The sequence below is a fragment of the Lynx canadensis genome, chromosome B2 (assembly GCF_007474595.2).
Source record: "Lynx canadensis isolate LIC74 chromosome B2, mLynCan4.pri.v2, whole genome shotgun sequence".
Classification (NCBI taxonomy): Eukaryota; Metazoa; Chordata; class Mammalia; order Carnivora; family Felidae; genus Lynx; species Lynx canadensis.
The window spans coordinates 1554536-1566580 of NC_044307.1; the positions used below are offsets into that span (position 1 = coordinate 1554536).

At 46.9% G+C, this 12045-nt stretch overlaps 1 non-coding gene across 1 annotated transcript; it reads left to right on the plus strand.

Moving 5' to 3' along the window:
- The first annotated feature begins 6883 nt into the window (after nt 1-6883).
- Nucleotides 6884-6965, plus strand: TRNAS-GCU. Its single transcript has one exon. It is a non-coding gene; the product is annotated as a tRNA-Ser (tRNA).
- Nucleotides 6966-12045: the final 5080 nt, after the last annotated feature.

Here is a 12045-nt window from a genome sequence, read left to right on the forward strand (position 1 = left end):
GAGTATTATTCAGTCATCAAAAAGGAAGACTACAGCATGGACGGACCTTGAAAACATTATGCTGAGTGAAAGTAGCCAGACACAAAAGGCCACATTCTGTGGGATTCCATTTATAGGAGATATCCAGAATAAGTGAATCCATAGAAAAAACAAAAGGCAGATTAGTGATTTCCAGATGCTGGGGGGTGAGTGCAGGTTTGAGGAATGACTACTTAATGGGTACAAGGTTCCCTTTGGAGTGATTGGGGTGATGAAAATGTTCGGATAGTGGTAATGGCTGCACAACGTTGTGAAGGGACTAAATGCCATTGGATTGTACACTTTGATGAAAACAGTGAATTTTATGTTAGGTGAGCTTTACCACAATTTTTTAAAAAGTGGAAGAAGAGGGACTAAAGTGTTTTGAAAGACTTTATGTTTTTTAAAAAGATCAAGAGGGGTGCCTTGACTTCAGTTCAGGTCACGATCTCACAGTTCATGGGTTCAGGCCCCGCATCGGGCTCTGTGCTCATAGTACGGAGTCTGCTTGGGAGTCTGTCTTCTCTCTCTGTCCCTTCCCTGCTTGCCCTCTATCTCCCTCTCAAATAATTTTTTTTTAAAAAGATCAAGATCTTTTTCTTTATATTTTGTTAAGATAATTATATATGTTACTTCAAATATTCACTAAAACAATGGAAATGGAATGAATACATTCCAAACAAATGGAGAAAAAAAGTTGTAAAAAATTAATAAGCCACAAAATAAATAAAAGAAAGCGAAAAAACTCATACAATATCTGTTGAAGCAAAATAATGACAGGAGAAAAAGGTTTTAAAAGTGCAAATAAATCAGTAGTCATTTTAAGCAGAAATTACCTCCAGCCGCTAGTTAAGTGACAGTTAAATTGTATATAACAAGACTTAACTTATACTATTTATGGGAGTTTTGACTAAAGCTGACCAACTTCTTTCACTCAGTAATATGCATTTAAAGTTGCTCCTTGTTCTGACCTCAGCCGTAGCAATCTCTTACTCGACACATCCCCAAAGGCAAGGGAATTAAAAGCAAAAGTGAATTACTGGGACCTTATGAAGATAAAAAGCTTCTGCACAGCAAAGGAAACAACCAACAAAACTAAAAGGCAACCAACGGAATGGGAAAAGATATTTGCAAATGACATATCGGACAAAGGGCTAGTATCTAAAATCTATAAAGAGCTCACCAAACTCCACACCCGAAAAACAAATAACCCAGTGAAGAAATGGGCAGAAAACATGAATAGACACTTCTCTAAAGAAGACATCCAGATGGCCAACAGGCACATGAAAAGATGTTCAGCGTCGCTCCTTATCAGGGAAATACAAATCAAAACCACACTCAGGTATCACCTCACGCCAGTCAGAGTGGCCAAAATGAACCAATCAGGAGACTATAGATGCTGGAGAGGATGTGGAGAAATGGGAACCCTCTTGCACTGTTGGTGGGAATGCAAATTGGTGCAGCCGCTCTGGAAAGCAGTGTGGAGGTTCCTCAGAAAATTAAAAATAGACCTACCCTATGACCCAGCAATAGCACTGCTAGGAATTTACCCAAGGGATACAGGAGTACTGACGCATAGGGGCACTTGTACCCCAATGTTCATAGCAGCACTCTCAACAATAGCCAAATTATGGAAAGAGCCTAAATGTCCATCAACTGATGAATGGATAAAGAAATTGTGGTTTATATACACAATGGAATACTATGTGGCAATGAGAAAAAATGAAATATGGCCTTTTGTAGCAACGTGGATGGAACTGGAGAGTGTGATGCTAAGTGAAATAAGCCATACAGAGAAAGACAGATACCATATGGTTTCACTCTTATGTGGATCCTGAGAAACTTAACAGGAACCCATGGTGGAGGGGAAGGAAAAAAAAAAAAAAAAAAAAGGACGTTAGAGTGGGAGAGAGCCAAAGCATAAGAGACTGTTGAAAACTGAGAACAAACTGAGGGTTGATGGGGGGTGGGAGGGAGGGGAGGGTGGGTGATGGGTATTGAGGAGGGCACCTTTTGGGATGAGCACTGGGTGTTGAATGGAAACCAATTTGTCAATAAATTTCATATATAAAAAAAATAAATAAAGTTGCTCCTTGTGTTTTCACGGCTTAATGGCTCATTTTGGGGGACACTGAATAGTATTCCATTGTCTGGATGAACCAGTTCACTTATCCATTCGCCTACCGAGGGATGGTTGCTTCCAAGTTTGGCAATTACAAATAAAGCTGCTGAAACATCCACGTGAAAGATTTTGTGGGAGCTCAAGTTTGTCACTCATATGGGTAAATACCAAGGAGTGCAACTGCTTCCTCATAGGATAAACCTGTGTTGAGTGTTACAAGAAATTAACAAGCCGTCTCCCAGAGCGGCTGCACCATTTTGTGTCCCCACCAGCAACGAATCAGAGTTCCTGTTGCTCCACATGCACACCAGCATCTGGCGTTGTCAATGTTCTGGACTTTGGCCATTCTAATAGCTCTGTAGTGGCACCTCGTTGTTTAAGTGTGCAATTCCCTAATGACATAGGATGTTGGGCATCTCTTTTTTTAAGTGCATTTATTTATCTTGAAAGAAAGAGAGTGCGAGCATGCACAGGGGAGGGGCAGAGAGGGAGAAAGAGAATCCCTAGCGGGCTCTGGACAAACCCTGAGATCATGACCTGACTGAGATCAAGAGTTGGTCATTCAACCTACTGAGCCACCAAGGTGCCCTGATGCTGAGCATCTTTTAATGCTTTCCTTGCCATCTGTACATCGTTGGTCAAGTGTCCAGATCTTTTCCCTATTTTTGTAAACAGGTTGTTTGTTTTCTTGTTTGTGAGTTTTAAGAGTTCTTTGTATATTTTGTGTACCAGTCCTTTATCAGATACGTGTTTTTCAAATATTTTTTGTGGCTTGTCTGTGGCTCGTCTTCTCATTTTCCTGATACTGCCTTTAGCAGAGCATATGTTTTTAAATTTTAATAAAGTACCACTTATTGGTTATTTCGTCCAACAATCATGCTTTTGGCGTTGCATCCAAGAACCCATTGCCAGAGTTGACGCCACCTAGATTTTCTCCCGTGTTATCTGCTAGAAGTTTTATCGTGATAAAGTAGCTTCCTTGTGGACCGACTTGTTAGGAGAACAAAGAGCTCCTTCTTGCAAAGGAAGCTCTTCTACCTTGCATTTTGGTGCTTGGCGGTGCTTTTATTAAAAATCCAGATTTTTAAATTCATTCATTCACTCATGCATTCATTCAAGAATAGCTATTGTGTACTACATTTCAGAATGGCTACTTTTCCCCTCTCCTAGCCACAGGCAAGTGGGTATTTTTTCTTGGTCTTCAGAGTGAGAGCCTGGTGGAGCTCCTGGAGGTAAAACTCAGGAAAGCAGAGGGCTCTCCCAGGACAGAGCCTCCTTGCAGTGTTCAACCCTCAAGCTACTCTACACCGAGCCTCCAGCAATTCATTAATTATGGTTTAATTTTCCTGCCCTGGTATTGCTTTCTGCTGCCACCTCCTGGCTTCTGCTCTGGAAAATTGTGATCATTTACCTGTCTCTCCAGCTTGGGGGCAGCAGTTAGTTCTGTGACCTCAGTTCTCTGATGGGTCTAAGAAGGGTTGTTTCAGCTCTTTCCTTGTCGTGAGGATGGGAGTGACGCCTTCCAAGCTCTCTACATGTTGATCGGAAACCAAAAGTCCTGTCTCCATCTATATTTACATAATTAATACATGTTTGAGACTAAAGTAAAAAGTAAAACCTTACAGAAATGATATGGAAAGTGCTGGAGCCCCCTAGCTGCAGCCCTGGATATAACAACTTTTGACAGTCGGTATATATTCTTGCAGGCATTTTTCATGTCAATGCCCATCATGGTTTTTCCAAAGTTGCAAAGGGCCTGTGGCATTTTTTTTTTTAGTTTTCTACCATATTTAAAATAAAATACAAAAGGAATATTCTAAAAGTTGGGATATAGTTGAAATAATTATATTTAAACATGAACTCTGTTAACATCAAATAAATATACAATAATTGTATGTATAATGTACTTTGGAGATATCAAGAAAAGTCTATATTTGAGTCTTCATAAAACTGAGGCTGAGGCTAAGTGGCCTCACTGATATTATCTAAAACTCTATTAATTTATCTTCATATTTACTTAAAATAATAATGATAACAAAAGTACACATACTATAGTTGGAGTTACCTCCCTCCTACCCCTACTTGATAGTTGGGTTTTAGGAAGGGAAAAGGGATGTAAGTTTTTAAATTTTAATAGGTCTTATAAAATTATCCTTTAATGTGTTTGTGCCAAGTTACAATTTCACAGCAGTATTTCAAAACATGATTTACGAAACTCTGGCCCAGATTTGTTATTATGAATTTTGTAAATACTTGTCAGTCTAATGGAGGGGAGAATATATTACTATTTTAATTAGCATATCTTTAAATATATGTGAAGGGAAGCTTCTTTTATTATGTTTGTCATCTGAATTGTTTCTACTTCTGTGGATTGCCTGCACATACTATTGGTTCATGTTTTCTCTGCTGGTTGTCTTTTCTGAGGGATAATAATGATAATGCAAAGCATTTACATAGTGATTGCAGTGTCAGGTATCACATTTTTTTAAATGTTTATTTTTGAGGGGGGGGGGAGAGAGCATGAGCAGGGAAGGGGCAGAGAGAGAGGGAGACACAGAATTGGAAGCAGGCTCCAGGCTCTGAGCTGTCAGCACACAGCCTAACATGGGCTCGAACTCACCAATGGTGAGATCATGACTTGAGCTGAAGTCAGCCACTTGACCACTGACTGAGCCACCCAGGCGCCCCCAGTGTCAGGCAATTTAAAGCACTTTACATATTCATTCTACACGCTGATGTGCTGGGTGTAAAATGATGAATAACGAAATATGATCCCTGCCCTCTGGGGAGTATGGCGGGAGAACTGTCTAAAAGAAAAATCTTTGTTAATCTAACAGGTAAATTTTCTCTTGAAAAGTTGTCTTGAGAAGTAGTTTTGAAGTCACTGGTATAAAATCAGGTTTCCTTGGAAGTGTGAACAGGACAATGAGAAGGGATGCTTCGAACAACAAAACGGGAGTCCTGACTCAAGGCTGAAGGAAAATCGTAACAGCCGACCTCATTCGAAAAAGTGATACGATTGTTTGACTCACTAAATGAACAAGTCCTCAGTCCTCTAACCCGTGGATTCCCATGATGGGCGGTGCATGCAAAGGTGAGTTTATAAACTCAGTAAGGGACCCTGGGAGGGAGACCACAGCTCAGAACACAAGTAGAGGTTTCATAGGAAGGAAAATGCAACGGCATCTTGGCAAGTAAGAATCTTCTCTCTTCCATTTCTCTCCAAAATCCTGCAAGAAATATAGAAAAAACAAACGTAGTCTAGTGAGTGAAAGGAGTTTCTGAATGCTGGTTTACCTGAAGCGGCCAAGGTGGGCTTCCTCCGGGGGAGAAGGGTGGTGATGGAGTTGGCCAGGTGGCCTGCACCGAGTGTCACGGAGAGCGGGATGGACCCCGGGCCTCCCCACCTGCGGCTCCCCGGGGCTCCGACCTCCCCACCTGGGGCTCCCCAGGGAAGGGGGGGAAGGGCCTCCCCACCTGCGGCTCCCCGGGCCCCGACTCCCCCCCCCCCCCTGCGACTCTCCTGGGCTCAGACCTCCCCACCTGCGGCTCCCAGGGCGCGGGCCTCCCCACCCGAGGCTCCCCGGGGCCCCGACCTCCCCACCTGCGGCTCCCGGGGTGGAGGGGGGAAGGCCTCCCCACCTGCGGCTACCCTGGGCTCCGACCTCCCCACCTGCGGCTCTCCTGGGCTCCGACCTCCCCACCTGCCGCTCCCGGGGCGCGGGCCTCCCCACCTGCGGCTCCCCTGGGCTCCGATCTCCCCACCTGGGGCTTCCCGGGGAGGTGGGGGTGAAGGGCCTCCCCACCTGAGGCTCCCCGGGGCCCCGACCTCCCCACCTGCGGCTCCCGGGGTGGAGGGGGGAGGGCCTCCCCACCTGCGGCTACCCTGGGCTCCGACCTCCTCACCTGTGACTCTCCTGGGCTCCGACCTCCCCACCTGCGGCTCCCCGGGGCTCCGACCTCCCCACCTGGGGCTCCCCGGGGAAGGGGGGGAAGGGCCTCCCCACCTGCGGCTCCCCGGGCCCCGACTTTCCCCCCTGCGACTCTCCTGGGCTCAGACCTCCCCACCTGCGGCTCCCCGGGCCCCGACTTCCCCCCCTGCGACTCTCCTGGGCTCAGACCTCCCCACCTGCGGCTCTCAGGGCGCGGGCCTCCCCACCCGAGGCTCCCCGGGGCCCCGACCTCCCCACCTGCGGCTCCCGGGGTGGAGGGGGGAGGGCCTCCCCACCTGCGGCTACCCTGGGCTCCGACCTCCCCACCTGGGGCTCCCGGGGCCCGAAGAGCGGTGGCGGCCGCGCCAGGTCAGCCCTGCCTAGGTTCCGCTCTGCTCTGACGCCCACGCCGTCTCCGCCGGGCGCCCGCGTGTAGCCTCGTTTCCAGCCCAGTTCTCCCCGGTCTCTGTTCGCGCCAAGGCCCAGAGAAGCGAACCGGAGGGAAATGCAGGTGTGCCCCCCGCGGCCTGACGCATTTCAGGGGCGAGTACCAGAGATCCCGGCCTTTCCCGGAGTCCGGGCGCTCCCGGGACGCTGGCCACGTGCGGGCAGCAGGTGTCCGCGCGTCACACGGCGGCGCGCTGGCTGTGCCTGCTCGTGTAGCACGTGCTGCGGTGAGAGGGACCCGAAAACGCCTGTCCGGGGTCCGGCGGGGAGGGTGGAGGCGGCGTGGGGGGAGAGCAAACGCGCGGAGGCGTCACCGCGGCACCCACCGCGGGGCGAAGAGTCCGGCCGCGCGGTGCGGGCACCGGACGAGGTGGCCGAGTGGTTAAGGCGATGGACTGCTAATCCATTGTGCTCTGCACGCGTGGGTTCGAATCCCACCCTCGTCGGGAGGTTTTCTTTGAGCCCCAGCCGGGGTGCACGCAGGCGGGCTCTGTGAGAGCGTCCGGGGTCTCCCGGGTAACGCTTGGTCAGCAGCACCTGTCAGAGTGGGGTCACTGGATCCAGCATCTGAGATGCGGGCCTTCTGGAGAGAAGAAAGATGTTTATACTCACCGCGGAGTCTCTAGGTCTTTTGAAGAATGGTCCACGGAGGGATATAGAAAAACACTTGCCTGACTTGAATGGTAAAGTCACCCACAAAGATATGCAAATGATTGTTTATATTGTACTTTGCCTGAAATTTTCAGCTATACATGTATTTTAATTATACTGCAATTTTCAACATGTTTAAAGTGTCGCCTCAAAAAAGAAAAAAAATCTCTGGGGCCCCTGGGTGGCTCAGTCGATTAAGCGACCAACTCTTGATTTCAGGTCAGGTCATGCTTACCTGATCATGGGAGTGAGTGTGGAGCCTGCTTAAGATTCTTTCTTTTCCTCTCTCCCTGCCTGTCCCCTGCTTGTGCTCTCTCTCTCTCTCTAAAATTAAAATAATTTTTTTGGGGCGCCTGGGTGGCGCAGTCGGTTAAGCGTCCGACTTCAGCCAGGTCACGATCTCGCGGTCTGTGGGTTCGAGCCCCGCGTCGGGCTCTGGGCTGATGGCTCAGAGCCTGGAGCCTGTTTCCGATGCTGTGTCTCCCTCTCTCTCTGCCCCTCCCTCGTTCATGCTCTGTCTCTCTCTGTCCCAAAAATAAATAAACATTGAAAAAAAAATTAAAAAAAAAATAAAATTAAAATAATTTTAAAAACAAAGTGTCCCATTGCCCCCAACGTGTAATTTCGGCTGTGTGCACCTGTAAATACTGCAGCATACATTTTAAGAAATGAGTTTGCTTTGCTGGTCCTAGGTTACGTGCATTGGAAATATTTATACATATTGCCAAATTGCCCACCAAAGGAATTTTATTACTCTACACTCCAAACCTATAATCTTGCTCCCCTCCCCCTCCCCAACAGAGTATCTTGTCAGCTTGGGTTCTCTGTTCATTTAGTAGGTGAAAGGGGTATTGCAATACAATTTAATTTCCATTTCCCTTATTATGACAAAACACTTCTTACATTTATAAAAGCAGAATTATTTTTGTTTCAATTCATTTGAATTTTTGTTTTTATTTTTTTAAGCTGAGAGCAATATTTGACGTATGATCTCTGGACTGCTTCAGCTGCAGAATTCTGGGCCCCACTCAATCTATTAAATTATGATCTCAGGGAGTGTGTCCTTTGGAGTCTGTGATTTAATAAAGCATCAGATGTTTCTTCTGTTGACCCGGAAACCTTGTATCTGCCTTAGGTATCTACATGGTATATCTAATCACCCAGAATTCTCTTTATTTCTGTAAATGTTCAGCCTGGGAAAGCTGTTCTGGTCTTTTATCTTCCCAGCCAATCTCTCCTATCTTGGACAGATTTTAAAATCTGTTTTCATATCATCAGAAAATTGGTTACTGTTAGTTGATTCATTCTACCCTGGACAGACCTCTACACAGTCGATTGCAGCTGGTTTTCTCTGGATAAGAAATATTCCCGGGATGTGTCTGTAAGTTCTTTGAGGGAACTATCAAAGAAAAATTGCACCAGATGGGGTTAAACAGGCAAGGAAGACTTTATTTAGACTATTGAAGTAGAACAGGGAGACTGACCTCCCCTTGGAACACAATGAGGGCAGCTGGGGATTCGTGGCCAATGGGCAGGGAGAGGGAGTCGCTGGATGGAAAATTGCTAAAACAAGACAAAACAGAATAAAAGCAAGCAAACAAAAAAGACCTGATTGAATATTTAGTGGAGCAAAAGGAACCCGATTGGATATCAAGGGTAGGGGGTTTCCCACCTTAATTGGTTTAGCAGAATTCATGCCCAAACTGGACTCAGTAGGGTTCTTTATTACGACTGGGCTTGACAGGCCAAGGATGGAACCTAGTTCAGAAGAAGTCTCAGAAGAGCCTGACCAGTTTGGCCAAGGAGGGAGCCCTTGTCAATACCCATAGGGATTCCCTCCGCTTCCTGAAGGCATAGGAGACCCGTGAGGTACCATGCACAAGTATCCACACACTCTCCCAGCCTCCGTCATGTGCCTGGCTGGCTCTGCTCCCGTGGCAGCTGCTCCGTGGCCTTCTCTCCAGTCCTGGGTCAGCTGGGGGCAGGCACCCCTCCCCCCAGGCCTTCCGTTACCTTAATTTAGAGGCTTGGAATAAATCTGAATTATTGGATCTGAACTAGGACAGGTGGGACCTTGATGCTGGATATGATCATAATGATTACATCGTTAAATTCCTCTTCGATAGTTAAGAAGTGGTTCTTCCTTCTGTTCCTTCACTCCATCTGTTCCACAAAGTTCCAGGAGGGCAGTTGGAAGTCCAGGGTCTGTTTGCAGTACGGACTTTGTGTCGGTTAGGATGTCAGTGCCGCGTGGCCGAGAAAACCGCAGGCTGCAGGTGGACTTGGCTGGGAGAAGGACTGCGGATATAGACTTCCCACACGGGCAGGGCTGTCGGGCCATCTCAGGAGAGAGTCAACACCGTGGGGGAGACCTCTTCACGCTAGCACCCGCAAGGTGGAAGGAAGACACCACCCCGACAGAAAAGGTTGATTCCCTCTGCAATCAGCCTGATCACAGACCGGGTAAGCGGAGGTGCCTCTTATGACATAGAAGAGAGTCATCTTTACAAAACACACATACCTGTCGCTTCCTAATGTGGCTCTTGTCCTACTGAAGGAAATCTTTCCTTCCTGAGACCCTGTTTCTCTCATCATCCTAAAGGTAAAATGAGGGGCGCCTCAGTGGCTCAGCCGGTTAAGAGTGGGACTCTTGATTTTGGCTCAGGTCATGTTCTCACCACTGTGACACCCAGGCTCAGCCTGGAGCCCGCTTGAGACTCTTTCCCCCTCTCTCTCTGTCCCTCCCCAGCTTGTGTGTGCGTAAAATAAAAAAATAAGAATAAACAAAGGTAAATTGAGTGTACGGAATTCCTAGTTTTGATCTTTACCTCCCGTTTGTTCCTGTCTACACAGTGACAGTAGTGTTCCGGAGGCACACGCTTGTCCCTGAGCCTCAGCTCCCTGTGGTTCAGTTGCACCGATGCTGGTGTGAGGACAGCCCACCCCGGGCCGCCTGTGATGGACTGGAAGCTTTTCCTGCAACCTCCACGCTGCCCTCCAAGCATTGGGGGCAGGTGGCAGGAATGAGGAGGAGGCAGAGAAGGTGAGAAGTAACCTAGGCAGGGGTGGTGCGTGGAGTCTCCTGGGGGGGGGGTGGACTGAGCGCTCTGGGGACATGTGTGTCCTTGGAGATGTTGAAGGTGCTGGGCACCCCAGGAGGGTCTCCAGGTCTTCAGGTGAACTTTAGAAAGTGGAACTTACTTCCCAGGGTCTTATGTTTGTTTGGTGACAGTAGGGAAACTGAATACCACTGAGCGTGCAGACGCAGTCCCACCAACTACAAAATATAAAAGGTTCTTCTCGAGAGGAGCCATTGAGCGAAACTCGATCTCAGATTGCAGATTCAACATCCAGAAAGCTACCTGTTATACCAGGGACCAACCAAAAGGGCGAACACAGCCATCTGTAGTCTCGGCTAAATATCCCCTGGGCAATAACTGCGAGCTCCGACCCAGAAGTAGGTCAGACTTCCAAGAGGCCAGGCTGAGCACGAAATCTGATGCTGTGGTGTCGTTGAAGAGGCGAGGAGCAAAATGTACCTCAAGGCAGTCGGAGCACTTTCCTGCGTGCCTCCGTCGGTATCCAGATTTTGTGAGGTCTGAAGCTTACACCTTTTAGGGGGTCCTGCTTAAGAAAAGGAATAGACGTTATCTGTACAGAATTAGACGCAGCCACTCTAAGGCCTAGATGATGTAACAGGATAAGTTGCGGTAGAAGGAGGCAACAGTCTTCACTAGTTTCCATTATAATATCTTTCTGCAACTTTTACAAAAAAACATACGTCATACAGGACTATCCCTTCCAGGCCTTGGATAGGGTGCATGCAAATGGGGGGGGGGTCATGATAAATACTCTTCCGAAGGGATGTTTCACAATATCTTTCAAAATAATCTTTCAACAATTTTTCTTTAAGCACAAAAGAATTAAAAATAAAATATGTTCAAGAATGTTCAGTGTAATATTTTGCAATATCAAAATGTGAAAATGTGCCCATCTGCTTAATGGAAATAATATCCAGCTACTAAAAAAGACTGGGACAGATGGAGGTGCCCACATGTTGGCTTGGCAGTTTTGGGAGAGGATCTAGTTTAAAACAAACAAATCCCAGGGGCACCTGGGTGGCTCAGTCGGTTACGTGTCCAACCTCAGTTCAGGTCATGATCTCACAGTTGGTGGGCTCGAGCCCCACATCAGGCTCTGTGCTGACAGCTCAGAGCCTGGAACCTACATCATCAGATTCTGTGTCTCGCTCTGCCCGTACCCCAACTCATGCTCTGTTTCTCTCTGTCTCAAAAATAAATAAACATTAAAAAAATAAAAAAAATAAAACAAATCCCAGAAATTTCTGACTTGTGATATATAGCATGATCTAATTCTGGTTAAGTCTTAGTGTGTGTTTATATATTCATTTTAAAATAGGTTTGAGGAATATATACTAAATTCTTGGCATGAATATTTCTGACACATGGAACGAGGGATGAAGGAGCTTTTCATTTTTTGCATGTTCACTTTTGTTATACACACACACACACACACACACACATATAGTTTGTTTACAGGTGTATGCCACTTTAGATGTTAAAAGTGAAAATGTACCAAAAAATTAAAGCCCCTACGTAGAGGACTTAAAAGTCATGTTTACTTCATATTAGCTGCCTACTGTGCTCAGCACGACCATGATCAAAGTATACAGAAAGTGAAAGGGACAGAAGACAGAATTTTTGACTGCAAAGGATTAACGGTTGGTTAGGGGAAAGCCACAAAAGATAAACGCAACACGTTAATAGTGGCTAGGAAACTGGGGGTGGGGGTGAGGTGGGGCTCCATCTCGATCCTTTGAAGGTCTGATGACGAGGGCACACAAGCAAACATTTT